Source organism: Vespa velutina, chromosome 1 (assembly GCF_912470025.1).
Source record: "Vespa velutina chromosome 1, iVesVel2.1, whole genome shotgun sequence".
Taxonomy (NCBI): domain Eukaryota; kingdom Metazoa; phylum Arthropoda; class Insecta; order Hymenoptera; family Vespidae; genus Vespa; species Vespa velutina.
Window position 1 is genome coordinate 8,887,612 of NC_062188.1, and position 9,692 is coordinate 8,897,303.

General features: G+C 30.7%; 1 protein-coding gene across 1 annotated transcript in view; it reads left to right on the forward strand.

The window, feature by feature from the left end:
* The window catches only part of LOC124951706 (RNA-binding protein Musashi homolog Rbp6), a 596,819-nt gene extending 587,405 nt beyond the window's left edge, over positions 1 to 9,414 (forward strand). Inside the window, exon 16 of the mRNA XM_047500522.1 lies at positions 7,708 to 9,414. The gene's annotated coding sequence lies outside the window, so the exon portion shown is untranslated. The remainder of the gene's footprint in view (positions 1 to 7,707) is intronic.
* Positions 9,415 to 9,692: the final 278 nt, after the last annotated feature.

Below are 9,692 nucleotides of genomic sequence, written 5' to 3' on the forward strand. Positions count from 1 at the left end.
GAGATTGAGAAAAAACAAAGTATAAGATGCGAGAGTGTGAGTGAAACGAATGAAAGATAATGAAATCGTACGTCCGTAAGTATGAGGATGAACATGTGAGAGAAACTGTGACTACGTTTCTAGGGCTACGCACATCATCATTAGCATCGCAATTAACCGTAAATGCTTAAAATGCAGATTATGTCAAAGGAAAGACAGAAACTTGAGAATGAAGCAAAAGAAAAGAAAATTAAAACAGGTGATTTATATATCTAGTCTTTAAAAGCGAGGAAATCATCAGACACCAAACTTTGATATTCTTTTCACTTCAGATAATTCGGAAATCGAATGAATTTATATGTTGAATGCGTTGAATCTTTCGATTGATCTCCGTAATCGCAATTCCTTTTACTTTCGTTTCTACCTCTGCTCTTACGTCTATCATCAATATGGATTTATTGGAAAAGAGTGATCATCTGAAAAAATCGAGCGTGTGCTGTTTCGTCGATCGTCGAGCAAATGACGAAGGATATTTAATTCGTGCGACGATTATCAACCCAAATTAATTATTATTCGAAAACACAGGGTAAAAAAATAAAACAGATGCTTTTAGATCAGGACATATTTTGTGTCGAACGGCGGCTACTTTGTTTTCTTGTGCGCGGATGTGCGCGCTTACTACAGGAGAAATGCGAAGTAAAATCAAAAAAAAAAGAATAAAAAAGACAAAAAACGGAAGGAACGAGTCAATTCTTACAAACGTTAGCAATACTTCAACATGACCACAAAGGACAGGAAAGAATGCGAATAATAAGAAGATAAAGGAAAAAAAATAAAAAGAAGACGAGTCGAATATATCGCGGGTACACTGTATTCTCAAGTCATGAACATGAAATTTCTTACATATGCGTGTAGAACAATAATCATGGGATAATGAATGAAATGATAGCTGACTCGAACCGGCCATGATTAAATAAAATGAACAATGGAAAACCTGTAAATGATAATTATCAATAAGTCAAAGCGATAGTTTCACGTTAGAAAGCATCGATCAAGAACATATAATTTGTTCTCGGTTCGATACTCGTTGAATTAGACACATCATAACGAAAATGAGACTAGACAAGTTGCCCTTATGAAAAACAGAAAACATAAACAATATTGTTTCAAAAATTATAAAAAGAATTAGAAAAGAACAAGAAAATTGAAACTTTTATTCTCTTCGAAGGCACATATTCGAGCGTGAGAAAAATCAGAATGCCCGCGAGGTCAAATTCGACATTTTGCGATTTTCGATTATGGAGAAGAAAAGAAAATTATATACATTATATATATACATACATATATATATATAATATATATATATATATATATATATATATATATTGAAAAAAAGGGTTATGATCAATTATTAATCGAAAGAAAAGGAGCGGACGAATCGAATTTCGGAGGGAGAGATCGAAAGTGTCTGTGGCAGAAGACAAAAGCTTAGCGAAAGAGAAGTCGAAGATATATAAAGTGAGTGCAGTCCACGCGGTTTATATTTATAAATAAATTAATATTGAAATATTACACTATATACATATATATATATATATATATCTACATTTAGTATATAAATATATACATATATAAATAAACATACTATATAAAGAAGAAAGAAGCAAGAAATATATTATGAGTATACAAATATAAATAAATAAATAAATAAATAAATAAATAAATAAATAAATAAATAAATAAATATATATATATACATATAAATATAAATATAAAAACGAATAAGGCGAGAAAATAAGAGAATTATAAAGATGAACAAAGATATTGAGAGATATTGTTTTATGCATTTGTATATATATAATTATTGATGTTTTAAAACTAATAATATTATTGTACTGTAATTTTTGAATTACCACCGATTGAAAAAGAGAAAAGGAAGAATATAATGAAATGACGGAGATATAAGAGAGCGGCAGGGATGAGAGTTCGACCCGGATGTGGCTGCATCATAATCATTTTTGCCAGTCCTTTTCTACGAGAGTAATTCGAATGAAGAAGAGGAACGATGAATGTACCCAGGAAAAAATAGAATCGGACGACGTCGATTGTGACTCTGCCGTTCCTCGTACGCTAATGTACACGTTTGTGTATATTCCTATACACAGACAAGTGCATGTATATATAAATAGTTAACAAAATAATTGGATTACTATCATCGAGAAATAAATACGTATGGCAAGAAAGATAAATAGATAGATAGATAGACAGACAGACAGAGAGAGAGAGAGAGAGAGAGAGGGGGAGAGAGAGAGAGAGAGAGAGAGAGGGAGAGAGAGATACAGAGAAAAAGAGAGAGAAAGAAGTGTCACAAAAGGAAAATACGGGAAAGGCGTTAATTAATAAATTAATTAATAGTTAATTGTGTCATTACAATTCCACGACCAAGTGCTGTAATATCGCGAGGTCAGAATTTTTCAAATGAATAGCATATTTAAAAGGGATATAAAAAATAAATGCACGCGCACGCAGCATTCACGAACACACATTGACACAGAGACATACGATATACGTAAAATTAAAAAGCACATCAATAAATATCGTCTTATCGTAATCATCTGCGCGTCACAAGAGAGATAATGAGCGATTAACAAGATTATTTAAACAGATTATTCTAATCTATCGATTTCAGTTTAAAAATATAAGCTATTATTTGAAAAGGTACTCAAATAGTAACAGTTTTTGTACCTGTTATTTTATTTTAAATTTATATTATTAATATTTTAGATATTATATGAATTTTTTCTTGATTTAATTTTTATTACGAATTTACATTGATTTATAACAATTTATGATAAGACGTTTTGTGAAAGATACAACATTCGGCATAGTTTGTCTTATCTTTACAAATATTCGTTAAGTTTGCACATCGAAGGTCGTTCCTTCATACATTTTATACAATAAAAAAGCAATATCGAGTAATAATTTAAATAATGAAAAGGTGTCATTGAAAATATTTACATTATCGAAGGAGGGTATAAGAGTACATAGATATTCGAGAATCGAATATATTACTTATTTATGGCAAATATAGGATACTAATATTATATCTGAGTACACAAGAAGACTCTATAGGGAATACTTATATTATCCACGTTATTTAAGTATAATAATAATTATCTTCGCTTTGCCTAATCCAAAGAAAAGAGAAAGATGAAGAAAAGAAAGAGAAGTGATATTGCAAAGTAGAAAAAAATTTCGTCCCCAAAGCTTGACCCTCTTTCGTGATAAGCACGATATTATACGCTGACAATTAAACGATAAAAAAAAATGTTTGTAAGAAACCTTAGAAAGTTAAGCGCGAAAGAAAATGCCTAAATTCACTCGTTACACATAAAAAATAGAGAAACGTACACATACACAAGCATATTGGTGTGAGAACATGTCTCACCGATTCGTCAGATCGTTCCTTTGATCATATCCTGCACACCATCCGTACCTCGATCATGAAGACTTCCTTAGAATCGCTAGTTTAGCTGCAAAAATCACGTCGCGATACGAAGCGGCCGCACATCTTTCCTAATTTTTTTCTTCAGTTTCCTCAAATAAAAGCTGATAGATGCACACGGGTGCGGAGACAGCGACAGTGTAGAAGAGATTACGACTCATCCGTGTTGCAGCCATCCTTTTTATCTGCGATGTTAATAACGGGTTTGAAGGATTGAAGGGGAGAGAGAGAGAGAGAGAGAGAGAGAGAGAGAGAGAGAGAGAGAGAGAGAGAGAGAAAGCAAATGAGAAACAGAGAAGAATGTAAATGAGAGTGTGTATATGAGAGAGAAAAATATGATATAATGAAGAAAAAAGATTGAAAAACAAACTCGAAGAAAGAAAAAGGGTCCGTAGATAGATAGACAATTTTCGAAGCAACTTTTTTTTCGGACAATCGCAGAGAGGCTAGCCTAAAATTATTCGTTTGACTTGCTCTGATGATGTTCATAGAAACTGAATGAATTTGCGATTCGATCGATCGGTTTACCAGTCATTGTAATGTAGTCGATCGGTCGGAACTACCTTGGTCCCTTCGATTCTCGACTCGCCGTGTTGCAAGGTTGTAAAATCGTAGGAAACGAATCCTACCGGGACTATTGCTTTTTTCTTTCTTTCCTTTTTATTGTTTTTTTCCTTCGGTTGAATTATGTTATTCTATGTATGTATTAACATTATTTTCAAGTTCATTGTTTATCGCTATCATTATTACGTATTGTTATTATTGTCATTACTATTATTACTATTATTATTTTAATTTGTATCATCTCTGTTATTATGATTATAACATCTGTAATCATTGTTAATTCACCTTCGTCTACACTTAAAATAACCATTTTTCCATGACTTTATTTTCTTCTTAAATTGAGAAAGAAAAAAAACAAAAAAAGAAGAAAAAAAAGGATATTCGTTCACTTGAGAAGTTTCTGTCGAAAAATGGAAAGCCGTCTCCAAGAATTCGTCGGGCTCTGTGACATATTCGATCTTCATTTATCAAGGAACTATATTGTACAAATCATGAGAGATACACCCTACGGTGAAGGAAGATAAATCTGTCTCTAAATTAGCTTGTATTTAAATTAATAATAAATCAACAGAGCCTTTCGACTTTGCGGGGAAAAGACATACATGAGGATATATTAAAAATATAACCCCAAGACGATATGTATATACAATATATATATATACATATATATATATATATATATATATATATATATATATACACACACACACACATACACACAACTAGACTATATATATAAGTATATGCACATCACTTAAATAAAACACATACATATTATGCATATGTAATAATGTGTAATTACAAGTGCACGCGTTCAGATGCGCACTTATGTGCAATCAGCAATTGTTAAATATTCTTCCTGCGTAATAGAAAAAAGATAAAAACAAAAAACAGAAAGAGATAGAGAGCAACGTATTACAAGCTCCGACACTCTCTTCTAACCGTCGTACAGTAACGCTACTAATTACATCATATTTTGATCGAATTGTTGATTTATCGTTTGAAATTATTTTTATCGGATCGATTTATTGTCACAGTTCTGACCGGTAAAACTCATAACCATCTACATATAGACGTCTTGACAAAAGATTTATCTATCGAGGATTTTGTTGCTTATTCCATACAAAAAGTCTTTTTAAAATAATTCTTTTGATGACATTATTTTCTTATTCTAAATGACCCATGCTAATGTTAGCACTTTGATCCTTTTCTACGACGAATGTAAACTATTTACAACTGTATGTATGTTATTGCAAGTCGACTAAAATATATCCGATGATAAACGCGTGATTTTAATAATCGATTTGTAAATTAAGTTAAAAAAATCTATATTATTTTTTTTCGCGCGGTACCCTACACTTAAAAAATAAGAACAAAAGAGAAAGACAGAGAAAATAGTAAAATTATACATATTTAGCCAATGCGTTACGATTACGACGAAAATGTTATTCACTATTTGTTCACGTAAACCAAAGGAATACACGATTCTATTGATAATTGTGTAAGATTTCGTCTCCTCGCTCTTTAGTGCTTTTTCAAGATAAATGTGTTCGTCAAATAATAATTCGAACTGAAATATCACTATTTATCGTATCGTTAAAGAAGAAAACAAAAAAATAAAAAAGGGTACCTTCGCTCGTCCCAAATTTGAATATAATTTTGCGTGAGATTTAAAAACAGGTCTAATCGAATATCGTAAAAAGTATTTTGTATTGTAATTTCTTTTTATAAAATTGTCTAAATGGTATGTAAAATAATTTTTATACAAGTTTTGCGTTCAAAATTCAGTTCTTTGCAAATCAAAGTCACACGTTTACAAACTAAATTTAATCTTTTACAAATTAAATTCATCCTTTTAAAAATCTAGTTTTTCTACAAAATTCTTCCAGATTATCGTCTTTCAATTTCTGAAATAAAAAGTAATGAAAAAATATTTTTAAAAATGCACTCAAAACTAAAATTTTATACCAAAATTATCTATTGAAAAATCAATAATCTAGTGAAAATCTACATGAATTTATATTTTGTTTCGATCTCAAATAACAAATTTACAGGAGATTACTCTTTCTTGTAAATCGTAAGAATTCCAAACAAATTAAATATTGATATAGCTAAGAACTGACTCTAGAGACTGTCCAATTAGTAAAAAATGAAATTGCTCCGATTTTTGCTGCACAAGACAAAGATGTAGTGTTGAGTTCATAATTAATTATAATAAATTATTTCTAGCACTGTAAATATTGCAACGCATCCAAACCAAATTCAATTGTTGTTTAACGGTTGTCAATTAATATTGTAAGAAATTTTCAAAGTTTAACTAAATTATGTATGTTATCTACATACAATAAAATTTTGAATTTCTTCCCACTAAATTTACATTTGACTTTATTTTTATTATAAAAGCTTAAGAAAATAATTTTGTAGAAAAACTTGATTTGCAAAAGGGATGAATTTGATTTGCAAAAAGTTAAATTTGATTTGCAAAAGGGTGAATATGATCTGAAAAAGGGTGAATTTGATTTGCAAAAAGTTGAATTTTGAATGCAAACTTGTACATATGTGTATGTGTGTATAATACATATACATATATGTATATGTTCGATACGCAATAGTACGAGTTTTTCTCGAATTTTGAATTAGGTATTAAGATCATACTACAAAACCTGGCTCTAATAAAATTACAGTGTATGAGAGCATTGTTATGTTAACAAAGACTGTTCGCGCAACGTCACTTAACGAATAATTTTTCTCGGTTCTAACCGAGATAAGATATATATTTGTTTCTCATTTGTTTTTAAATTAACATATCAGAAAGAATCTATGAGATGTAAAAATTGTTTAACATTTTAGCAGTATGTCGACGATAAAACGTTGGCTTGACGAGTAGATAGTTATTGTTAACGAAAGCATGTGAAACATGATTCTACATGATTTTTTATGTTATACCTTATTGTTTCTGGAAAGAACAGGGCGTTCATATTTTAATCGATAGCATGCACTATCTCCTAAGATAAGAAAGATACGAAATTTCTTTTTAGGCAATAGATGGAAAAAAAAGAAAAAGGAAAGTAGAAAAAGTAAGATAAGGAAAAATACAGAATGCATTATTTTTAATCTCCTATTCCATTAAAATTATATTTTGTACATATGGAATTAATTAAGTTCTTCGATTGCAGATGAAAATTATTTTTTGTTCTTATGGCTAAATTTATTTTGATGTGTTTAAAGAAAACAAACGCCGCGTTATTTTGTAAAGATTTATGATTATCATGTTATAGAAAAGCGAAATAAGAAAAAAAGATTATCAATTTCACCGATGTAATGATACTCTTCGAGATTTTTATCTTGTCTAATTTAAGTTTATAGGTACTAGGGTCATCATATTTCGTCGCAGACTCATTAGAGGAACATTTTAATTAATTTTATAAAATTTTTGCCGTTAAAGTTTTCTTACCATTATAAGAAAAAACAGAGAATAGAAGTAGAAGTTCCGAAACATGCCTGATAAGTAAAAAATATCGTTAATTAATAAAAGCTCAAATATCTCAACATCGTTTCAAACTTGGCTTCGTATCTACATTATCTGTGGAAATATTGCACCATACATCTATACATATAATAGATATTTATTAAAGTTTAATTATTTGTGCTGTTACCAGATTGAAGAGAGCGCGGACGAACATGGCACAAACACATTGACATATTACACACGAGCAAAGCTTCAAGTTATTCTGATTCCGCATAGCAAACACGAGAAGTTATTATCGCCCACGCGCAATACAAATGGTCAAGCGTTAAAAATAAATATGATAATAAGATGATGTTAATCTATTAGACAGAGCTACGTAACGACAAATGAAGATTTTTTTATAATTTGCAAAATCAATGAAAAAGAGCAGTATTATAATTATACTTTATACAGACCTATTCGAGGAAACATGTTAACGCAATGGGTTTGGTAACGTTACGAGTTCTGTTAGATTTTCGTTAGGTCTTTTGCCCTTTTTGAAAAATGTAATTTCAGAACACCAATATTAATATCAAAGTGGCCGAACATTTTGTATACAAACTACGCTATGGATTCCGGGACTCTTAATCTCGTCATTCACATCGACAATTAAGAGGGAAGAAGACGAGGGCTACGTTTTTAGTGGATCGACAATAGATGGTAAAAAGGTGGGAAACAAATTTTTGATATTTTCTACGATGGCTCGCAAGATAAAGGTAAAAAAAAGCTAAGAATAGAGAAGATAAGAAAAGAAAATATAAGGCGAAAATGTTCGAGGCAAAAGCGAATGAAAACTCGGCGTTATGACACAGCTTGCAATGAGGAAACTTGCAATATAACAAGCAATAAATAAGCCACTTTTAATTCCATGTATATTAAACAATTATGTGGATGCTTAACGAGATTTATTGAATTAAACAAGCAAGCCAAGAAATAAGATGAAATACCAATTTTACATATTCTTACTAATCGTAAACAATTACAATACGTATAGTGACATACTAAATTATACGATTATGTATCGATTTAAAGGAACAAAAAAAAATGGTAAATAATTATAAACGCCTGTAAGCGAACAAGCGAGCAGACGGTAATCTAATCTACGTAAGTACGTAAAAGTTTCAATTTTACACTATCGATAATAATGATATAACGATAAGGATATATAAGATATATGACGATTTATAATAATTATAATGTTGTACAGAATATTTATGAAAGGTTTGCTGCTGGCGAAAGAGTCGCGCGCTCCTGCATTTCTTGCGATAATGAAAGAAAGAGAATCGTGCGCGCGCTCGTCGGTAAAAGAATATGATCTTATTGATCTTTTCATGTAAATCGATGTATTTGAGGAAATCGAGAATGAATAATTGAAATGCATTACGCGGCTTAGGCGACGCGCGGCTCTCTATCCAAAAGCGGCCAGACTATAATGAATGTTTTGTAAGATAAAAAGGAGAACGATCGCAGTAGAGAATATTAAGATCGTGCGTTCGGGAGAAATGTATAGTCGATCCTTTCGAGAAATTTCGAATGAATTCGACGACGCCTTTCTCGAACAAAGGAAGACGCAGCTCTTTTTTTCGCAAAATACTAGAGCGCTGCGATAGAAAACGCCATTAATGGCTCTGAGATTATAATACGAAAACGAGTATGTAGAGACAAAAAGCAAACAAACAAAAAAAAAGTAAGATTTGCGCGCCGCGGTGTGGCGAGAGCGAGGGCTGATAATCTAATTAATTGTGTATGTATACAGATAAAAATAAATATAATATTGCGATTATAAATATTAAACTCTAATAAAGAATAACAATATTGTACCCCTCTGTACATATAAATATATATTATACTACGATGATTATTACTATATGATTTATTATAAATATGTATACGCATGTATATATATATTACATATACGCATATATACGTGTATATACATAAATATAAATATATCTCATGAATTCGCAAGATTATGTTCATTATTGTTTACTTAATATCATCATCATGATCATCATCATCATGATCATCATCATCATCACCGTCATCATCGTCATCACCGTCATCATCGTCATCATCTTCATCTTCATAATCGTCATCATCATCATCATCATCATCATCATCATCATCATTAAAATT